At 38.5% G+C, this 22,646-nt stretch overlaps 1 long non-coding RNA gene across 1 annotated transcript in view; it reads left to right on the top strand.

Moving 5' to 3' along the window:
• The window catches only part of LOC130927502 (uncharacterized), a 53,242-nt gene that overhangs the window by 25,611 nt on the left and 4,985 nt on the right, over window positions 1–22,646 (top strand). Inside the window, exon 2 of the long non-coding RNA XR_009066444.1 lies at window positions 21,860–22,044. This is a non-coding gene — a long non-coding RNA (uncharacterized LOC130927502). The remainder of the gene's footprint in view (window positions 1–21,859; window positions 22,045–22,646) is intronic.

A 22,646-nucleotide genomic window follows, 5' to 3' on the forward strand; every position in this document is an offset into this window, starting at 1 on the left:
TTTTTTTTTTTTTTTTTGCCATGTGGCATTTTTTTTTTTTTTTGCCATGTGGCATTTTTTTTTTTTTTTTGCCATGTGGCATTTTTTTTTGCCATGTGGCAAAATGGATTTTGACGTGGCATTTTTGTTTTTTTTGTTTTTTTTGCCATGTGGCTTTTTTTCTGTGATTTGGCAACATTCATTTTGACGTGGCATTTAAAAAAAATTTGCCGTGTGGCAAAATTGATTTTGCCACGCAGCATTTTTTTTTTGCCATGCGGCAAAATTGATTTTGCCACATGGCAAAATGGATTTTGCCATGTGGCATTTTTTTTTGCCACGTGGCAACATGGATTTTGCCACGCGGCATTTTTTTTTTTTGCCATGCGGCAACATTGATTTTGCCATGCGGCAACATTGATTTTGCCATGCGGCAAAATTGATTTTGCCATGCTGCAAAATGGATTTTGCCATGTGGCTTTTTCTTTTTTTTTTTGCCATGTGGCATTTTTTCTGCAACGTGGCATTTTTAAAAAAAATTGCCGTGTGGCAAAATTGATTTTGCCATGTGGCTTTTTTTTTTTTGCTGCGATGTGGTAAAATCCATTTGCTACATGGCAAAATACCACTTTTCGTTCTCGGCCCTGCTGAAAAAGGTTGGGGACCACTGTTCTAGAGGGTGCGTCGATCAATTGGAGGAAAAGTCATTAGGCTCCTTGTAAATCTGCGAGTTGGTCTACAGAACTGTCCATTAAAATTTGCACACGCATTTCATAACTGCCGTGTGACTAGCTCGCGGTTATATTAACTTCCTCTGAAGACTTAAGATTTTTCCACTGCGGAGACAACGGTAGCACACTTTCCTTCTTGGAGGGCCGTTTAAGTTCTGATCCCAAACAGCTGTCCTCACATCTGATGCTGGAGGGAGATCATGTAAAGTAGCCTTTTTTGCTGGATTCATTTTTGCATCTTTTCAGGTCTTCTCAGGTGTCTAAATCGAAAAACAGATACAGATGAGAGCGACATGGAGAAATGCTAAACGATATGTCCGAGGAAAAGGCCTTGTAAGTCCATAGCAGTGACGTGAACCAGATGTATTGGCTTTAACTTACCTCACAAGATGGATGGATGAGGCAGCTTCATAAAATAACCACTTGAGTAAGTCTTTTAGCGAAATTGTTCTCGTGATGAATCGATGCTTTTTATGTCACGACTGTCATTTTTTTTTTCCCGCCAACTTCAAAACAAGCCCGAACCAAGGTTTTAGCTGCATCCCCTTACCTCATGCGTGTCAATAAAACGCAATCATTTTAAAACGATGCGGTAAATGTTGCACATCAGCTAACTTTTTTCCTCAGTGGGCAAGAACGGATCTGTAAGAAAGCTGGCGTCACCGCTCGTGACAAGAAAGGGTAAGCAATCACCATTTCAACAATGTGAGACAAGCTAAAAAAAAAATCGACCAATTAGAGTTGATAACCAGAAAAAAAATGGTTTGAAGACCTGTCTGCATTTCGTCGTCCTTGGCTTTTCAAGATTAGTGACCTTGTCCTATTGTCATATATTTAAGTGGGGGGTGAAGTTTGTCTGCAAATATGTGGGTGTGATGTCATCATTATGAGACACCAGTGTGATATCATTGCGATGAGGTAATGGCAAGAGGGGCATGCATGTTTATGACTTTGGCACACGGTCAGTTTGGCAGACTTGATCTGGGTACTAATGAGAATAAATGGTCTGGTTTGAGCTATCCACTTGAGTCATGCTATGACACATGTATGCCGGCGTTGATTCAAATACAAGTACGGTATATTTAAGGGATTAACAAGTGAGGGAACCATGTGAATACAATGGAACCACGAAAATAAAATACAGGTAGTCCCCGGGTTACGAACGCGTTCCGTTCCTACGCTGGCAACGTAACTCGAATTTCCACGTAAATCAATCAACACGTTTTAAAAAATAACTATCCGAAAAAGTTTAAAAGTATTTATTTTGTTTTATAATGGAAGATGAGTGGACACTCACCTTGGCTTCTACGACTGAGTAGGAGACTCTTCTGACATGGATACGGCGGAAAACACAGACAAGACTGGAAAAGCAGTTTCTGCTCTTGCACTCCTCTTTAAAAGTAACTGCAGTATTTAAGGCCAAAACAAATGTTGTGTTTGATAGAACATTGTCTAATTGCTGATTCATGGAGCATTTAGCCCCCGAACTATTTTTAGTTTGTTCGTTTTACCCTGGAAACCCCCGTTTAGACGTCACGCAACTGCTTTTGTTTCAACCCAGCCAAAAAATGAAGGTAATTAATTATATTTATTATTCAAAATGTCTGTCATTTTTAGCTTAGAATCATTAATTGCTGTGTAATATTTTATTTAAGAAAATAAACGACTTTAAAAAATCTACTCGCATATTTTAAACTTATAAAGAAATTATGTCACAATGAAAAAAATGGCGTCTGTAAAAAAAGTCACGGATATCTACCTCATAACCATCGCTTAGTTGTAGTTTTTTTGTTACTGTCGCATTTTCTCCGATATACTGGATGATAAATAATTGATCCAAACAAAGAAAAATTGGAAAAAAAAAACATTTCAAAGGCTAAGTATATGAAAAAGAAAATCTCGACCACTCCTAGATGTCTGTGATTTCTGCTTTGCGATCCTTGTTATATGACCATGTTTCACCCATAAAATCCAGCTGTGGCCATTCACAGCCGTGTCTTGACACTCAGTGAGATATGCTACACGGAGTTTTTGGATCGAAACAAGGTAAGTACGCGATACTATCTGGTTAAAGTCATGCGTCTGTAATTCTGCTCTCGCCTCCAGTTAGGGTTTTGCTGATTAATTTTTTGTTTTTCTTTCAAAAAATGCCCTCCTGTTTAAAATTTTTCTTCCCTCAGAAAATTGAGATTTTAAGCTTTCCAATGATGCATCACACATGCATATCAGACAATTCTGAAAGTTGGCCAAATTGGGGGAACTTAGTCACCTGAGTCACCTTTTAAGAACTACAAGTTTTTCTATCCATGGATCGCTTCAAGAGAATGTTAATAATGTTAATGCCATCTTGTTGATTTATTGTTATAATAAACAAATACAGTACTTATGTACCGTATGTTGAATGTATATAGCCTATCCGTCTTGTCTTATCTTTTCATTCCAACAATAATTTACAGAAAAATATGGCATATTTTATAGATGGTTTGAATTGCGATTAATTATGATTAATTAATTTTCAAGCTGTAATTAACGCGATTAAAATTTTGAATCGTTTGACAGCCCTAGTTTTTTTACGTCGTCGGGCGGAGTTGCAGTAGAAGGAAGGAAAGAGTAGGTAGAAAGTTCTCGGTCGTGTGCAGATGAGGGGAGTATCGCTCGTGTCGCGTTCAAAAACTGCTCGGATTGCTAGCCATCAACGACTTTGCTGTCCACGACAATGTGGACCCCAGCACGTCGACTGCACGTCATTTGGTTAGTGTCGATGTACTCCAAAGTGTCCTTTCTATTATATCCATATGTGACGACCGTCAATCCTCCCCCTGTGTTTTATTCCAACACATTGTTGACAACAGCAAGGTAGCTAATGGCTAAAAATCCGAGCCGTTCTTGAACGCGACACGAGCAGCAATCCAAAAAGCGCCATGGTGCGAAGCAAGTTTGAACGTCATCTCCAAACGAAACACCTGTCGCTTCAAAACAAGTCGATGGACCATTTTGTTTGCCTTTTTTTTTTTTTTTTTTTTTTTTTTTTGATAAAAACTACAAAAGTAAATGAGAAAGCCCTCAAAGCCTTGTTGCTAAATCCAAAAAGTCCCACACCGTGACAGAGACATTTCATACTACCTGCCTGCAAAGCCATTGTCTGCGAGATGCTCGGCCCTGATGTGGTTAAAGACATTTCTCAAGTGCCCCTTTCTGATAATTCGGAGCTTTTTCAAGCCTAACTGCTATATAAAAAAAATAAGAATAATAAAAACAGACTGAGAGCGGTTGAAGAATAAGGATATCCACTCTGATTTGATCTAAACAGGCTCAAGTTTCACACTGAGTAAAAGTATACATATTAAGAAATTATTTTATAATTAAATATACTGTGCAGAAAATAATTTTGGAACATTTTTAGTTTGTGGTGTGACGCGAGATTTTTTCCGATGTAAAAACGTGCCTTGAGTCAAAAAAGGTTGAAAAACACTGCATTAATCGTTTAGTTGTTGCAGCCTTATTAATAAGAAGCTAGTTTAGACAGATGTCCGAAAATTGGCAAAAAATTGAATTGTTGTTTTCCAAAGTAAAAGCAGTCATGTCCTCCTTTGACTTAATATAAATCAATAATAAACCCTAAAATGAACTAATTTCCTCCCATTGACAATGATAGCGTGGTACTTGGGGCTATAACCAGGGGTGAAAGTGGGCCAGAACGGTCAGGAACGCAGTTCCGGTATAAGATTCAAGGCCGGAATGCTGCTCCGGTACACGGTGCTTTGATTCAAAAAATATGACGGCAACTGTCAAAATGCTATGTAAACATAAAAAAAATGCTAAACTGCCACACATGCATTTCATCTCCAAGAAGAAAACAATCTACTAACATCAGATTTACATACACAAGTGTTAACAACAACCATCATAAAATGCTTGTGTAGCGTAATCCATTTTCACCGATATTTATTATTTCTTTTATTCCACGGACGGCATGGAGGTTTCCCCAGCTGCTGCAGTTATCTGAGTCTGACGATGATGAGTCACCTGAATGTGCGAATGCATACAGCAAAGCAAAATGCCTGGACTCATTTATCCGTTCAATTGGCTGACACACTGAAATGTGATCAGCAGAGATAGTTAGCTCTGATTGGTTCAAATGTGCATATTTCCTGGAACAGCAAAAAAAAAAAAAAGTTGGATTGATGCAACAAAAAAGGGCAATGCAACAGAAAATGGATCAAATCTTTAAAAGCAAGGAAAGAGTTTAAAAGGCTTATTTATCATATTTAGTTTTATTTGCTCTGATGGGGAGGTTCAGAACATCTTAGCTGTCAATGTGCACTTTGGATTTATATCTGTTCATTTATGTTAGGCTACTTATTCATTTCCTTATGATTGTGCAAACATTGAAGTTTTTAAATCTTCAAAATATATTCTATTTCACTCTGCATAATATGTCATTTCTACTTATTTTTCTGAATGTATGTTACTTATATCTTTATTACTACAAAAAAAAAAAAAGCAAAAGTAAATGTTTACATTGACTTCAATTTTAATATACAGTCTATGTTCTTAAGTAGTTAAAATTGAGATTTGACATTTAGGATGTGAGGAAATGAGGGAAAATAAAAATTAGGAGATGGAGGTTGGGGTTATTGTTGTTTTATTTAACTTTTATTTTGCAAATCATTGCAAAAAATGCAATTTTGAATGAAAATCAGTTTCTGTATGTGTTCTAGAAATAACTGTGGCAAAACAGTTTTCTTTGCATTTCAGTAGTTTTAGGAGGTTTGAAACCCCTCCCCCTCCTCCCAAATTAATAAAACAATAAAATAAACAAATAAACATTTCTGGCTCCATGGCGACCTTCACGTCGGGGAGTTCCTGCAAGAAATTCTAGCCACTTTCACCCCTGGCTATAACTAGAATGTATTTTTCTTCTTCATTTTAATTTAGCTTTTATTACCATTGTATTAATTAAGAAATTTTAAATTAAAAATATCATCATGATTAATAATTAGAAAGCTACTCATCATTCTATTTTTTACTCTCTAAAGAGCGCAGCTTCCTTGCCCTAAATTTATTTTACAGTTAACCTATTTAACTCTTGATTGTTTTATTTCTATTTCTGTTTATATAATAAGTGAAATCATACACAATTAGACTGCCAGTGCCGTCCAGTGGAACACAATGTGTTACAGTATTTCAATTCCTTTGTGTATTCCCACTTTAATGTCAAAATTGAATAAGACACTGAGCAATGTTGAAAAGTCATTTGCGCCTATTTTCCCACTTTGGAAACGTCACTCTTGTCACGGTCCTTAATGTTTTTATTAAATACAGTCTAATCAATCACAATTCCCTCTTTGCCTGTCTCACTCATCCCCGGGCGTCTTCGTATGAAATGTTGCTGCTAAGCTATTGAGCAGCTCCTTTGAAATAGCTCGTGTGACAAACATCTTGGATTCTTTTATGCTTCGCAAAAAAATGTTTGCTCATTTTAGTCAGTCAGGCACCTGCGTGCTAAACATATGGCATTGTCATCCCCTTCAGGTTTCCTCAATGTGTTTTTCAGCTTCGCACATATGAATCTGAAGCTTTAATAAAAAAGAATTAACAGCACAGCACTAAAAAAATACATATGTTCCAAAAATTATATCACCTAAAATAAAAACTCCATCTCAAATGCACTTATTTTTGGTGGAATCGAAATCTGTATAGTCAAACACATTATGAACAGTAAAGTAAAATTGATTGATTTCTCTCATACAGTGTTTTGGAATCACTGGTTTAGATAATTATCAATTCTAATTAGAATACAAGAGTTGTGGCAAAAAAAATTGCCTATACAAAAATTGTAATGCTCATTTTTAATTGATAGTGAAAATCCAGTGGGCTGAAAAATCATCTGAACCTTTTTGGAATTTCTGCATAAAATCACCAAATGTGATCTGATCTTCGTCAAAATCACACAGATGAAAGAACAGTGTCTGCTTTACCTAAAACCACCCAAACATTTATAGGTTTTCATATGTTAATGAGGGTGGCATGCAAACAGGGACAGAAGGGGGGGGGAATAAGTGAACCGTCTGCCTAAGGAGACTTAACTCATTCAATCCCAGGCATTTTCACCGGAGCAACCCCCTTCGATCCCGGCCGTTTTACTGGATTTTCACAGATTTTGCAAGGCCCACAGAAAATGAAATGAATGAAAATGAAAACCCTATAAACATGGAACCCACCAAAAGAAAGATTACTCTCTTCTTTCAGCAGGGAAAAAATAAGTTAGTTCATATCTTTTTCCATTCTTTAGAAATCAGCATTAGAAAAGAGCTTAGTTTGAGCAATTTTCCAATTTCTGATGAAAAAAACAGAGAAATTGAGCTTTTTGTGAAAGCATACATTTCAAACATAACTTTGACTTTAACACTGCTATTTTTTGCTTTTGTGACATGCCAAACATCTGAATAATGTTTTCCTTCTACAAAATAACATAAACAACAAGCACTGGTGGTCCCGGTCGTTCTGCTCGGTCGTCTGGCATCCTGGACGTTCTCCTGATCCTCCATTCGGTCGTCTTCCACCAGCGCCCCGGCCATGCAAACCGACCGTTTGTTCTGCGGGTTACGCCTCCTCTCCTCACTTCCTTTCATGGTCCAATATGAGTTCTTAGCAAATACACTACTGCCCTCAAGTGACCAGTTCTATTGCTGTAAAATGGATTTTGAGCGTTGTGCTTTGGAGCAAAGTTGCATCAGAACCTAGAGATGTCTCTTGTGGAAAAAAAACTTGAAAGACGTATAAATACGTTTTTGGGACACTGAAACGATTAAACATCAAACGTATTTATGCGTTTTTTTGGGAGCAAATGTCTTAAAGAGCAATTGAAACCATTTTTTCCCCAAACAATTTAAGTCAGGCCTTTGTGCCCAAGCACTGACAAGTGGTTTAAAGCTGTCCTGCCCACTATAAAACACACACCTGGTAATAATTGTCTTGTTGAAAAGCATTGTCTGATGGCTCGGTCAAAAGAGCTGTCTGAAGACCTGCGATCAAGGATTTTTAATTTGTATAAAGCTGGGAAAGGATGCAAAACTATCTGGATGTTAATCAATTGACAGAGAAGTTGTCTCCAAATGGAGGGAGTTTAGCACTGTTGCTTCTCTACCAAAGAGTGGCCGTCCACCAAAGATGACACCAATAACTCAGCGCAGAATACTCAGAGAGGTTAAAATAAAAATTAATAAGAAAACCTAGAGTGTCTTTTAAAGACTTTCAGAAATCCCTGGCACAGTCCAATATCCCTGTGCACACATCAACTATATGTAAAACTATGGCCAAGAATGGTGTTCATGGGAGGACTCCACGGAGGAAGCCACTGCTGTCTTAAACGGGCAAAAATGTTTTTTTTTGTTTGTTTTAATGTTCGCAAAAAGGCACTTGGACATTCAAGAAGTTTTGGCAAAATATTTTGTGGACTAATGAAACCAAAGTTGAATTGTTTGGGAGTAACACACAATGTCATGTGTGGAGAAAAAATGGAACAGCTCACCAACATCAACACCTCATCCCCATCGTGAAGCATATTGGAGGGAGCATCATGATTTGGGGCTGTTTTGCTGCCTCAGGGCCTGGACAACTTGCAATCATTAATGGATGAACGAATTCAAAAGTATCAGGATGTTTTGCAGGAAAACCTGAGAGTCTGTCGGACAGTTGAAGCTAAAGAGCGGATGGATGCTGCAACAAGACAATGATCCAAAACTCAGAAGTAAATCAACTTCAGAATAGTTTCAGAAGAACAAAATACACGTTCTGGAGTGGCCTAGTCAAAGTCCAGACTCGAACCCTATTGAGATACTGTGGCAAAGACTGCGATTCATGCCTGAAATCCCAGGAATCTGACTGAACTACAGCAGTTTTGTCAAGAAGAATGGGCCAAGATTAGTCCCGATCGATGTGCCAGACAGATCTGCCGCTACAGGAAGTGTACGGTTGGAATTATTGCTGCCAAAGGGGCATATTTCTGGACTATGGGGCGCCCCTGATTACAAGCCTCACCCAGTTAATTTTTAAAGGAAAAAACATTTTGTGCATACATAAGCCTCTCCTGTCTATAAGCCGCGTGTGCCCACATAGTAACATGAGATATTGACAAAGAAATACACACAGTTTTCAAAATTTTAATAACACACCTTAACTTTTCGTTCCAAACAGCGCCAGCAAACACGGCAGTTATATAGCAGCGGCACGGAAGTTACATAGCATCAGCACGGCGGTACAGCATAAATTAGGCTGGTTATTAAAAACATAAAAGTCTTTGTCAGCAATCTTCATCTTCCTCCTGTGCACTCAAACCATGGAATTCTTCACCCTCAGTGTCGGATATGAAGACGCTCAGATACACTTCGCCACGCACCTACTCGGTCTCTCCTTCGCCATCGCCTTCAATGTCTCCCATAATGAGGCAAATGCACTCCTGAGCCCGTGCTGTCCTCTTCGGCACGCAGCAGAAAGGCCCCTCGAAACCCATTGGTGATGGCGGACTTCTTTCACACTGCTTCACGCTGCCAGGCTCCCCCGGCATACCTGCGCAATAGCTGCTCTTCACATGAGGCGAGTCTTGGCAAACGATCTCTCGCCCCGAGTCGTCAAAACTTCCCATACAACTCGGATGGCCAATTTCATTTTTTCTAGTGTTCTCCATGATGCAGATCTGCCAATTCTACTCATGCACAAAGACGAGGGTCCGCCACCTCTATTCATGTACAACGTACAAAGTTAAACCAGCGGTCATAGTGCAAACAAGCGTCTTCCTCGACACTTATATTCCATGTGTCTCACTCCCACATTCCATGCTGGAGCGCCCGGGCGGCTGTCAGAAAAATGCACAAATTGGCCGCATCATTGCACATAGGATCCAAAATGAGGGAAAAAAGTAGTGGCTTGGAGTCCGGAAATTACGGTAAATGTGATGGTTCACTTACTTATTTTTCCCCTTCTGTCATTGTTTGCATACTATCCTCATTAAAATATGAAAACCTATAAACGTTTGGGTGGTTTTAGTTAAAGCAGTTTTTTCATCTGTGTGATTTTGACAAAGATCAGATCACAATTGATGATTTTATGCAGAAATGTGAAAAATTCCAAAAGGTTCAGATACTTTTTCCTACCACTGTATATATATATATATATATACACGGGTGATTGAAAAATAACTCCAGATTTCAAAATACTTATAGTTTCTTTAAATGTTGTAACATTGTGTTCAATGTAAAAGATGAAACGTTCATCATAAATCAGCATCATCCTCAACCTTATTATTTTAGTGCCATAAATTAAAAGTACTGCATGCCGAAACAGTACTTATGAGCATTTAAATCCTTTGAATGTCATTTGTTTGTCCTTATTAATCTATTCACATCCATCATTGAAGATGAGATCACTTTTATTTTTACGTGAACATATTCCCTAAACATGCATAAATCCTTTGCGCAACAGTCTTGCCTTTTCTAAAGTCAATCTGAAGCCATCTTTAGTTGCATAGTGGGTGATGTCATCACCTGTATCACTGCGCTAATTGTGATGAGCTGATTGGCCGCTTGAATTCGACACGCCGTCATCGGTTGCTAATGACGAGCTGTTGAGCTGTTGTCAATTAGGGATTGCACATTGAAGCGAACGCGTGACCTCACCAGCCAGCCTCACATGTGCCAAAGTCACCCTGAAGAAATGACATCATTGTCCATGATGTCATCCCACCATTCCAGACCCTCTCCCGTTCCCGCTCAAGTGCTTTTAGGCTTGGCTGCATACACACACACTGAAGGAGCCCGAGTCGTGATATAAACAAGACAAGCACACAACAGATGTGATAAGGATGTCATTTGGCCTCAGAACAAATAACGTGATACCCCCCCAAGAACTAAATATGTCCAATAATACGCTTGTAAACATTGTGACAGAAGCCAGGACACAGGCACTCATATTAGACCATGCCAGGAAGCCATGCAGCGTTCAATTGGACTATAAATGTAATCATGTAAACTTATTTAAAAGGAGCTCACTGTATTAATTTTAAGTTGTTTGTAATGTACAATTTCAAGATTTTCAAATGACATTTCTTTGAGTGTAACACTATAGGTTTTGAGGACAGCACTCTTTTTTTCTTGACTATTGCAAATATATATATTTTTTTTAACATCTGGACATATACGTACAGTGGGGCAAATAAGTATTTAGTCAACCACTAATTGTGCAAGTTCTCCCACTTTAAAATATTAGAGAGGCCTGTAATTGTCAACATGGGTAAACTTCAACCATGAGAGACAGAATGTGGGGGGAAGAAAAAAAACAGAAAATCATATTGTTTGATTTTTAAAGAATTTATTTGCAAATCATGGTGAAAAATAAGTATTTGGTCAATATCAAAAGTTCATCTCAATACTTTGTTATGTACCTTTTGTTGGCAATAACGGAGGCCAAACGTTTTCTGTAACTCTTCACAAGCTTTTCACACACTGTTGCTGGTATTTTGGCCCATTCCTCCATGCAGATCTCCTCTAGAGCAGTGATGTTTTGGGGCTGTCGTTGGGCAACACGGACTTTCAACTCCCTCCGCAGATTTTCCATGGTGTTGAGATCTGGAGACTGGCTAGGCCACTCCAGGACCTTGAAATGCTTCTTACGAAGCCACTCCTTTGTTGCCCTGGCTGTGTGTTTGGGATCATTGTCATGCTGAAAGACCCAGCCACGTCTCATTTTCAATGCCCTTGCTGGTGGAAGGAGATTTTCACTCAAAATCTCTCGATACATGGCCCCATTTATTCTTTCCTTTACACAGATCAGTCGTCCTGGTCCCTTTGCAGAAAAACGGCCCCAAAGCATGAGGTTTCCACCGCCATGCTTCACAGTGGGTATGGTGTTCTTCGGATGCAATTCAGTATTCTTTCTCCTCCAAACACAAGAACCTGTGTTTCTACCAAAAAGTTCTATTTTGGTTTCATCTGACCATAACACATTCTCCCAGTCCTCTTCTGGATCATCCAAATGGTCTCTAGCGAACCGCGGACGGGTCTTCAGCATGGGGACATGTCTGGCAGTGCAGGATTTGAGTCCCTGGCGGCGCATTGTGGTACTGATAGTAGCCTTTGTTACTGTGGTCCCAGCTCTCTGTAGGTCATTCACTAGGTCCCCCCGTGTGGTTCTGGGATTTTTGCTCACCGTTCTTATCATTTTGACGCCACGGGTTGAGATCTTGCATGGAGCCCCAGATCGAGGGAGATTATCAGTGGTCTTGTATATCTTCCATTTTCTAATAATTGCTCCCACAGCTCATTTCTTTACACCAAGCATTTTACCTATTGCAGATTCATTCTTCCCAGCCTGGTGTAAGTCTACAATTTTGTCTCTGGTGTCCTTCGACAGCTCTTTGGTCTTGGTCATAGTGGAGTTTGGAGTGTGACTGACTGAAGTTGTGGACAGGTGTCTTTTATACCGATAATGAGTTAAAACAGGTGCCATTAATACAGGTAACGAGTGGAGCCTCGTTAGACCTCGTTAGAAGAAGTTGGACCTCTTTGACAGCCAGAAATCTTGCTTGTATGTAGGTGACCAAATACTTATTTTCCACTCTAATTTGGAAATCAATTCTTTAAAAATCAAACAATTTGATTTTCTGTTTTTTTTCCCCATTTTGTCTCTCATGGTTGAGGTTTACCCATGTTGACAATTACAGGCCTCTCTAATCTTTTCAAGTAGAACTTGCACAATTGGTGGTTGACAAAATACTTATTTGCCCCACTGTACATATACATTAAGAAATGTGTGTAATATCACAAGAATCAAATAGAAATATTATAAGGAGGGAAAGAAAACAAAAATTCCAGTATGAAGACGATTTAAAAAGCTAAAAATGAATATTCATATGCAGTGGCGGACTTGGCAATTTTGGGGCCTAAGGCGAACATAGCCAGGGGCCCTCTTTATATGTTCCTTTAACACAAAAGAAGCAGGAAAGGCAGCCTCAAAGGCCCCTATCTCCATACGTTTCAATAAATCAATACAAAATGAACAAGAGTGAGGAAATATAGCTTCATATAGATTGTATATCAGAGAGAAAGAGACTGTGTATGTATCGAGGCTGAAGATGAACAACTACAATCAGGCATGAAAATGGGTCGGGTTAAAAAGGTGAGAAGGGTGTAGAGGAAATATGTTCCAGTACACTGTACAACTAGGGCTTTCACAAACTACTAATTTTCTCCCAACTAGTCAGCCAACTATTTTTACGATTAGTCGACTAATCTAATATTTTAGTTTTTTTACTAATTAGTAATGAAATTTTTGTTGACTCTTATAAATTCACCAAAACATTTTGGAACACGTAAATTCTTTATTAAAGTACGAATAATCATGTAAATAACAATAATTAATCGCAAATAAACAATGGGATTACATGCTGATAGCATTTACAAGTGCAAAAGAATGGAATGTAAACAGATTCAGAACACTGACTTCGCCTTTCCAACATTAGTCAAAACAATTCTTTAAACAATTTAGTAAAATAATATTATAATAATTATTAAATAATATTATGTATAATAATTATTCATTGCCAATCATATTTTTCATAAATGGTGTCATTTTAAAGCTATTCTTAGTGTAGAATCTGTATTATTGTATTTACATATTATATTTCTGAAGCATGTGGGATTAACTCCAAAAATTGTTATTTATATGACGAACATGGCGTGCTTCATTTTGAAATGTTTACCGGAAGTACGCTCGCTAAAGCACTTACCTAAAACTTGGCACTCTGTAAAAAGCACTCTTCGTCATTGCTCGTTAATCCCATGATCACTCTGCTCACACAGCAAATGGCATGGGAATCGGAGTGATCTAATGGAGCGCATCTAGGTTGCCTGTTCATGATATCTAGTGTGACGCGCGCAAGTGTTGTTGAGCATTAAAAAGTTATTATACGCCATAGAAGTCATGTCTGCTCTTTACATCACATCACCAGCGTATGACACTGTTAACCAGCAATTTTTCATCTTTGAAGTGTCACCTTTTAACCGCAAGTTTGCGTTTTGGAAAAGACTGCCAATGTTTTATCGCAGGCTAAAGTAGGTTGTCTTTTTCCCCATTAGCCTTAATGTAGCAATGCTAACGTTTACAATGTTTAATATAGATGTTTCCTAAATTTTTATGTCTGAACTGTAATTCTACGGCGTGTTGATTGACCAATAAACATCTGTGAAAGGAACTGGAGTCTCATGTCATCTACACGCACGTACAAATGTATGCAGCACACACGCGGTGATAAAACGCAGCCGTGAAAATTACCGCCCTCATTTTTATTTACCTTGCGATAAATGGACTCATTGCATATCGCGACAGGCTTAGCAACTTCAATAAAACATGTCGTTAGTTAGACTTACGACCCCCCCTAAAACTTTTGAATGTTACTGTATATTTATGCTCAGTACGTAGTCATGGAACAGTCCATTATAGTACGTGTGTGGGGGGGAGATAATATAAATGCAGCATTCAAATGGCTTTGTTTTTTTGTTTTGTTATTTGTTTGTTTGGTATGCTGACATAATTATGCATGACAAATAGTTGGGGGTGCTGCTGGCTCCGGTGGCCCAGGCCCTTTCTCGTTGGGGCAGGGGTAGCTGGTTGGGGGTCCCCTACTGGTTGGGGGCCTGGGACGATCGCCTACTTCGCCTTAATAGTAGATCCGCCTATGTTCATATGGCGGAAAACAGACAAAACTGAAAAGCAGTTTCTGCTCTTGCACTTCTCTTTAAAGGAAAATGCTGTATTTTAAGCCTAAACAACTGTTGTGTTTGATAGAACAGTATGTCACAATATGCTGCCATAGCAGATTCATGGCGCATTAAGCCCCCGAACTATTTTTAATTTGTCCGTTTTACCCTGAAAACCTCAGTTTACAGACGTCGCGCAACCGCTTTTGTTTCAACCCAGCCATAAAACGAAGGTAATTAATTATATTTATTATTCAGAATGTCTGTCGTTTTTAGCTTAGAATCATTAATAGGTGTCTCATATCTCGTTTAAAAAAAAAAGAAGAAAAAAAAGACTTTAAAATATGTGAGTGAATATTTTTTTTTAACTTTTAAACAAATTACATCACAATGGAAAAAAATGGTGTCTGTAAAAAAGTCACGGATATTTACCTCATATCTATTGCTAAATTGTATTTTTTGTGTTACTGTCGCATTTTCTCAGATATGTTAGATGATTAATAATCGATCTAAACAAAAAAAAATTGAAGAAAAACTTTTTAAAAGGGTAAATATATGAAAAAGAAAATCTCGACCACTCCTTGATGTCTGCGATTTCTGCATCGCGACCCTTGTTACATTACCATGTTTCACCCATAAAATCCCCCCAAAATTCAGCTATGGCCATTCACAGTCTTGACACTTAGTGATGCATGCTACATGGAGTTTTTGGATAGAAACAAGGTCAGTACGCGATAATATCTCGTTAAAGTCATGGCGTCTGTAATTCTCTTTCACCTCCAGATAGGGTTTTGCTGTTTAAATATATATATATAAATATATATATATATATATATATATTTTTTTTTTTTTTAAATGCCCTCCTGTTCAAAAATTTTCTTCCCCCTGAAAATTGAGATTTTAAGCTTTCCAATGATGTATCACACATGCATATAGGACAATTTTGAAATTTGGCCAAATTGGGGGTCTCAGAGCGGAACTTCAAGTCACCGGAGTTTTTTCCGCCATATGAGGTTTAAATAGTGCGAGAGTAATGTTTTTATTTTACATGACAAATAGGTATTAATCTGTAGTCATAATGTTCAGGGAAAATGTGAATTGAATAAATTTGTATTGTGGTTTTGAAACAGTTGTCATAGTAATTCAAGCATTAATTCCTAACACTGCATGAAAAGTGCCTCAAATCAAGAATAAAGAGGTTGTTTTATAAGAAAAGAGGAATGCTTTTATAATAAATTCCCAATATTTGGGGGAAATGTATTAACAAGGTATTATTTTGTTTCATATACATGAGCATTGTGTAGCACATTGTGGTGTGTATATTTCGTTTGTTTGAAATTATAATCAAACGTAGTTACAGTATTGCATTGCTGCGAGCGGGAATTATCTATTACAGTCCGTACAGTGTATCACAAAAGTGAGTACACCCCTCGCATTTCTGCAGATATTTAAGTATCTTTTCATGGGACAACACTGACAAAATGACACTTTGATACAATGAAAAATAGTCTTTGTGCACCTTATATAATAAAGTTCATTTATTTTCCCCTCAAAATAACTCAAAATATAGCCATTAATATTTCTAAACCCCTGGCAACAAAAGTTCCAGTAATCCATGTGCTTTGTTGACATGTCTTCAGCAAACTGTTTGCGGGCTTTCTAGTGTAACGTCTTCAGAAAAGGCTTCCTCCTGGGGTGACAGCCATGCAAACCAATTTGATGTAGAGTATGGCGTATGGTCTGAGCACTAACAGGCTGACCCCCCCACCTCTTCAATCGCTGCAGCAATGCTGACAGCAATCCTATAAGGAATCACATGACATTTTGGAGGGAAAATGATATGCAGTACTCAATTTGGATATTTAGGGATGTACGTAGTTCCCATGCAGTGTACTCACTTTTGTTGCCAGGGGTTTAGATATTAATGGCTATATTTTGAGTTATTTTGGGGGGAAATAAATGAACTCTATTATATAAGCTGCACACAGACTACTTTTCATTGTGTCAATGTGTCATTTTGTCAGTGTTGTCCCTTGAAAAGATATACTTAAATACCTGCAGAAATGCGAGGGGTGTACTCACTTTTGTGATACACGGTATTATCTTTTGTATAATGATTTTTTTTTTTTTTCATAATATGAAGAGCAAAAACTTTTCGTGAAATGAATCCCCTCTCCAATCTCCTCTGGAGATGAGAGCAGGTGGAGATGACGGGGTTCCTGGCCTACTCTCGTTGGGCAGATGGATGAACTCCATGACCAACGCTGCAAACCTCACCGTTCAGGAATAGCACGGATATTGACATTTCCCCTATCTCGGTACCCAGTCATTTGCCTTCAGCTACAGTTTAAAACCGCCAAAGCATCACTGGAATTTTAGGTTTAAAAAAAAAAAAGTCCTATATACAATGCAGAAAATATTTCATGGCAAACAATGATCATTTACTTTATATACTAGATTAAATAGAGACTTTTATCATGGCTGGAACCAAATGTTTTATTTGCTGTGAGAAAATCATGTTCAAGGTGTTCTTTAGGCCTTTTCAACTGAGCTGGCGGAGCTCTTTAGTGATATTTTGTCTGACTTATTTACAGGTAACACAACGAGAAGAAATGCAGGAAGAAATAATAAACAAGGTGTCTAGATGTCCCAAGCTTTTAGACACAAATAAGGTGGCATTTATCCTCCACCACCTCCTTGGAATAAGAAAAGCATTGCTCTCCTTTGCTGCAATGAAAAATACTCATTGCCCAAACTGCAGTCTACTTTTCGCAACTGTGTACAAGATAATTTTCAGCAATTATCTTCATACATTTTTAGAAACACTTTACAGGGTATTTTTATGATGTATAAAAAGTAGTGTTGCACCGATACCATTTTTTGGCCCCGATACTGATACCTGGCTGTGCAGTATCGGCCAATACCGATACCATACCAATACCACCCCGTTTATTTATATATAATTTCTTTTTTTTTTTTTTTCCCCCCAAAGAGCTACATAATTGGATGTGAAATCATTGCTATCAAGGCTTTGTCAGGCTGTTGCTTACCTTTGCAAAATAGGAAAAAGACTAGTACAAAGTATAATACTAGCCCAACAGTAAGAAAGTAAAAATAAGTTCATAATAATAAACTCTGAATGAACTGAGTAAACTTTTTTTAAACCTCTCAAAGGTCAAACAGTGCAACTTTCATGAAATTATTGTCATATTCTGCTACTGGTTAGATTGTGTTTTGTTGCTGGGCTGCTAGTGGGGGCGTTCCTGACGTCTCACCTGAATCCAATGCGGGCTCATCAACGCAGCATTTAAGCACGGGTGAGCTCAGAGAAGGCTGCCGAGATATTTGCTTTGCTGATCGCCATTTGACACCTCGCACTATAGTCTCGCTACATTTGCTTGTTACGCCCCTGCATTGTTTTTTTTTTTTGTTAGTGTGCTGCACTCGTTTGTAACCTCTACCCTGTGCAGGTATTTGAGTGTTTTTATTTTGGCTTTTTGGCTCGCTGCCTATCGTCTTAGTTTACCTTCGAGTTTGTAGTATTGAGCTCCGTCGACCTGCTGTCACGGACTCCTTTTGTTATTTCTACTATCCCGCGATCACGTGTTATTTTTTTGTTTGCAATCATTAAACCCTTGTACTTATCCCCCGCTTGTTGTCCGCTTCAAGGTCCAACCTTGTTTCCGCATTTGCAGACGCTAACAATTATAAGTAATAATAATTGACCACAGCATCCCGTCTCTCTATTAGCCTCCTTTTTTCGGGAGGGGGGGTCCCTTATTTCTATTTCTGAAAGGTGGCAACCCTACTTTGGAAGCAGTTCCCAAATTACTGCAGCATTTCTTTCAGTAAAAGACAATAAAAGTAAAGTAGACGTAGTGAACTGACCAGAGATTGTTGCACCTGTTCAGCGCCCTTCCTCTGGATAGCAGTCCTGCTCTTGCAGGCTGAAACTCGTTGTGTTCGTTCACTTTTCGTCTTCAAATGTTTTATCAGGTTCGAGGTATTGAAACTGGCCGATTCAACTCCACATCTCGAAACATTTAGGCCGCAAATCTTGCACACAGCCATTGATTTTAATTAACGGGATTTCTATTTTGAAATATTTCCCGACCGCCGCCATGTCGGCCATGTCGCCATGTCGGCCATGTCATTGGTCAGAAGTGGCTATTGGCCCGTTCTCATTGGTCTGGAGCAAGGCCAATAGCGATAGCTGTTTGGTGTTCACGTGTCATCACAACACAGAGACAAAGTGTAGTGAGCGCCAGGAGAAAAAAAAAAGGCTGCGGTCAAATGTTATGATAATGGACCGGTAAATGGTATCGGCGCAGTCTTTGTTGGTACTCGCCGAAAGCGATACCACCATTTTGGGCCGGATCGGCGCCCCCTGCCGATACTAGTATCGGTATCGGTGCATCTTTAATAAAAAGTAGGGCTGTCAAATTTATCGCGTTAGTTTTTTTAATTAATAACGTTAAAATATTTGACGCAATTAACGCATGCACGGAATGACCCGTTCATGCGTTGCCTCAAATAGTCAGAGCAAAAGATAAATTAAATAAAAAGGAGTAATTCTCAAATAAACCCCAAAGTGCTACCAGGTGAGGACAAAGCATCACAATACTGGCAGGCGAAAGGCACAGATTAGTCTAGACTCTAGACAATGTATTGTCAATGAGTTAATCCCAAATTGTTGCTGGTTTGTGCACAGATTTATGCATTTTATTATTTTTCTTAGTGACTATTTCTTTCTGGCAACACAGTAGTCACATGTAATGAGTTTATAATTCATTATTTTTCAATCATTTATTGTTCATTTAATGTTCGCACCATGAATGCAAATGGTCTGCTCACATAACAAATCCCAAGCATTTTAATTTAGAGACCTGTAATGGTCAAAATGCGTAGCTGCTGTGGAGGCGTGTGCCAGTATGAGTTTCTGATGGTAGGATAACCTTCAGCAAAAATATCACGGTTTCATGGTATCACATAATTGCAATTACAGCTTTAAAATGTGTTACCACGAGCTTTGTGTTACTATAAACTTTAGTGCGTTGAACAGGATTTTTATTTTTCACAACACATTAGCAAATTGGAACATAAGTATAATGTTAAGTTAAAATAGATGGGTAAAAAAAAATACAAAAAAAATAACTGAAATGATCTAAATAAAATTAAAATAAATGCAGTCTTTGAGGTAAGTGTGAACCCACAGCTTAACATTATTACCATCAGAACAAAAATAATTGAATTTAAAAAAAAAAAAAAAAAAAAAAAAGCACATGTGTATGACTCGCGTTTACATTTTACACATACTTTCTTTGTCAACGCACAGTTGCCAAAGAGAAAAAAAACACATTTTTTTACCACCGCTAGACACAATAAACACGCTGGAGTTAACTCTTGTAGGTGGGAAATGTTCATGATAATGATTACTGATAATTTTGTATAAATGCGAAATCATATTGGAGGTATTGCCTCCTCGGCAGCCACCCTTCGCAAAGATGTTTTACATGTCGGTTGGATCTCATCCTCTAAGCCGCGGCCGTCCTGTAACTTTTCTGTAGCCGAAGTACTCCCATACAAGCGATTTCGTCACCTTAAATGAGGGAACAGTTCAGGAGTTTCACCTCCTCCAGCCATCATGTAGCACAACTGACTCACTGTCACTGAGCAACAATCAGTGGGGGAGTGTTGAGCCTTGCAGCTGCAATCAAGGGACTTCTCCCTGCATTTCGGGGACATAAAAAATTGCTAACATCGTAGGGATGGTATGACAGAAAATTTTTGCGGTTTTGAAACCGTGATGTTTTCATACCTCTTGAAACAGGTAATCGGCACATGTCTACTGCTGTGCCCAGCCCTTGTAAAAAGGCAACATGCATATTGGCGTAAAACCAATGTCAATATTATCCGAAACTAGGGTTGTTCCGATCATGTTTTTTTTCATCCCGATCCGATCCGAGTATCTGCCGATCCCGATATTTCCCGATCCGATTGCTTTTTTTTGCTCCCGATTCAATTCCAATCATTCCCGATAACGTTTCCCGATCATATACATTTTGGCAATGCATTAAGAAAAAAATGAATAAAACTCGGACGAATATATACATTCAACATACAGTACATAAGTACTGTATTTGTTTATTATGACAATAAATCCTCAAGATGGCATTTACATTAATAACATTCTTTCTGTGAGAGGGATCCACAGATAGAAAGACTTGTGACTTTGTATTTTGTGACTAAATATTGCCATCTAGTGTATTTGTTAAGCTTTCAGTAAATGATACTGTAGCCATGCCCAAATGCATGATGGGAAGTGGAACCATGACTGTGCGTAGTGCTACCAATTGATATATCTTCTCTGCATTGGGAAATAACATAAGGTGTTAAGAAAAAGATCAATTGCTACCTTGCTTCCCCACATTGCTTCCCATGATAATGCTAATCGTAGCGAGAGGGATTGTAAGGCTTTAGCCAATTAAAAAAAGGCTCCAAAGGCTGCCAAAATTCACTCTACACCTGTTACGCTGCCTTTTATCTCTCTATATAGGTAAATCGGTGCCATTACAGATTGAGCGCGACAATGCGTGAGTGGGTCGTGCAACGCATGCGTTAATTAGGTTAAATATTTTAACATGATACTTTTATTTTTTTAATTAATTACCGCCGTTATCGGGATAAATTTGATAATCCTACCTTAAGCCTAAACTAACGACTCTGGATGAGTGTAACATATTATGTCTGTAACGTTAAATACAATTAGAAAACTATTTAATTAAAAAATATATATATATTTAAAAAAGGCATGGCCGATATTTTTTTCCCAATTCCGATACTTTGAAAATGACGTGATCGGACCCAATCGATCGGGACATCTCTATCCGAAACAATTTTTAAATATTTTTATCAGCCGATATTATCAGCTACCCGATAATATTGGACAACTCAATATAGAACGGTGCATTTCCATCCCTGCCAATCCAATGTTTACAGTCATATACCTCCAAATCACCGTTATTGCTGCAACAATCTTGTGAATATTGTGACATCCTTAAAAGGTGAATTATTTGTTCATAAGCAAACAAACAAATAAATATCAAGAAATATCTCTTCCAAATCTTATCACAAAAACCTGAATTACTAAATTAACATACACATTAATTCCATAATTGCTAGGTATAGATGCCTAAATATCAGATCCTAGCATGTCATCTGCATGGTTCTTTTTTCCAGCGTAAGACCGGGCAGACTCCGAAACCACTCTCCAGACCTCCTTCGGCAGCACCGCATGAAAACCTGCAATCATGCCTCAATATTTTGAGACTTGCAAAATGTAATTTAGGACCAGTGTCCCAGGAAACGCACCAAAAATGTTGTTTTGCTTCCTAGACTGACAAGCGGCATAACCATGTTTGTTGGTGACGTCTCTGCCGTCTTCTCACGTTGCCGATCCCCGCGTCGCAAGGCCCGTTCACCCAGATGACATCATCAACTCCAGGCATGCCAAGTGTTGTCCGTAAAGGCCAGGCGGCTTTGGGAGTGAGGGAGTGCCGCTGGTGCGCTGAGACGAGAGGGTGAGAAAGATCTTTCTACTAAATTAGTCATGACGCAAATGTGTTGGTAGTGCTTTTCAGCGCTCCTCAACAAGTTGCTCTTTTGGAAATTGGATCGCCGCAACAGCTACAAAGAAAATCATTAGATTTCCATGTAAATGTGATTGTGATTGTGATTCTTTGTTAAGTCATAAAATCAGAATTTAGGAAGAAATCAGTGAATTTAGATTAGTGCTGAAACAACTACTCGAGTAATTCAATTTGAACTGTGCCAGCGCTAAGCATGAGGTTTTGTCCAGACTAGTTTTTAATGCAGCACAATGCGCTGACGTGACGAGTGTATGGGAATGAAGAAAGAGGCAGCGGATATATTTGATTTCAACCGTGCATGAATATAGAGGTCACGACAAAGAAGCCAACAAACGCGAAGAGAAAAGCACCAAGAAAAAGCAGAAAATGTCAAAAGTGTGGGAGCATTTCAAGCTAGAGGCCAAGGCGAACACTGTTGTGTATTCACTGTAAGACAGCGCTTACATAATACTACAGCAACAGGGGTCGCGTTAACCGAATATTTTCCGTCGTTGACCGGTTTTTTACAAGGGTGACGGAAAAAACTGAAGTCC

This window comes from Corythoichthys intestinalis, chromosome 12 (assembly GCF_030265065.1).
Source record: "Corythoichthys intestinalis isolate RoL2023-P3 chromosome 12, ASM3026506v1, whole genome shotgun sequence".
In the NCBI taxonomy this organism is placed as follows: domain Eukaryota; kingdom Metazoa; phylum Chordata; class Actinopteri; order Syngnathiformes; family Syngnathidae; genus Corythoichthys; species Corythoichthys intestinalis.